The sequence below is a fragment of the Peromyscus leucopus genome, chromosome 8b (assembly GCF_004664715.2).
Source record: "Peromyscus leucopus breed LL Stock chromosome 8b, UCI_PerLeu_2.1, whole genome shotgun sequence".
NCBI classification, from domain to species: domain Eukaryota; kingdom Metazoa; phylum Chordata; class Mammalia; order Rodentia; family Cricetidae; genus Peromyscus; species Peromyscus leucopus.
The window spans coordinates 29,918,227-29,919,629 of NC_051086.1; positions in this window are offsets into that span (position 1 = coordinate 29,918,227).

Here is a 1,403-nt window from a genome sequence, read left to right on the forward strand (position 1 = left end):
CAGTTTGAACTTCTAGAAGCAATAGTTAGTTTAGAGTAAGTTCAAACACTCTTATGCTCCTCTTGACATACACAGTGCAAATAGCACTCACGTCTGTTCACAGCAAGTACAGTTAAATGGACTGAAGAGGAACTACTGTTTTAGTCAGTTTCCTATGCTGAAATGAACTGGATGTGGCTCTTGTGTGTAGGAATAATGGTTATTTTGTTCTGAGCCTGCTAACTGTTATGACCACATAGGAAACACAGGAGAGTACCAGAGTGCCCCTTTCTCAAAAGCAGAGGGTTTTTCTAGTAACCCAAGCTAGGGTTCAAATCCCCTTCATAAACAGAGTTGAATCCCATTCAGTTTGAACTTCTAGCAGCAAGATTTAGTTTAGGTTAAGTTCAAACACTCTTATGCTCCCATTGCCGTACACAGTGCAAATAGCACTCTAGTCTGTTCCCAGGAAGTACAGTGTATTGGACTTAAGAGGAGCTCCTGTTTTATTCAGTTTCCTATGCTGAGTTGAACTAGGAATTCCTCCTGTGTGTTGGAAGCACAGTTCTTTTGTTCTGAGCTAGCTCACTGTTCTGGCCCTATAGGAAACACAGTAGAGTACAAAAGTGCCCCTTTCTCAAAAGCAGAGTGTTTTTCTTGTAAGGAAAGATAGGGATCAATTGCAATTCCTAAGTGGAGTTGAATCCCATTCAGTTTCAAATTCTAGAAGCAAGTGTTAATTTAGGTTAAGAACAGCCACTCTTGTGCTCCCCTGGCCATGCACAGTGCAAATAGCATTCCTGTCATCTCTTTGAGCAAGTACAGTGTATTGGACTGAAGAGAAGCTTGTATTCTAGTCAGTTTCCAATGTTGAGTTGAACTAGGTATTCCTCATGTGTGTGTGTGTGTGGGAAGCACAGTTCTTTTGTTCTGAGCCAGCTCACTCTTCTGGCCCTATAGTAAACACAGTAGAGTACAAGAGGACCCATTTCTCAATAGCAGAGAGTTTTCTTGTAGGGCAAGCTATGGTTCAATTGTGCTTCCTAAACAGAGTTGAATCCCATTCTGTTTTAAATTCTAGCTGCAAGAGTTAGTATGGGGTAAGTACAGCCACTCTTGTGCTCTCCTGGCCATATATATAGCAAAAAGCACTCGCGTCTGTTCCAGCAAGTACAGTGTATTGGACTGAAGAGAAGCTCCTATTCTAGTCAGTTTTCAATGCTGAGTTGAACTAGGTATGCCTCGTGTGTTTTGGAAGCATTGTTCTTTTTTCTGAGTCAGCTCACTGTTCTGGCAATATGGAAACACAGTAGAGTACAAGAGTGCCCCATTCTCAAAAGCAGAGTGTTTTTCTTGTAAGACAAGCTAACATTCAATTGCCCTTCCTAAATGGAGTTGAGTCACATTCAGTTTCAAATTCTAGA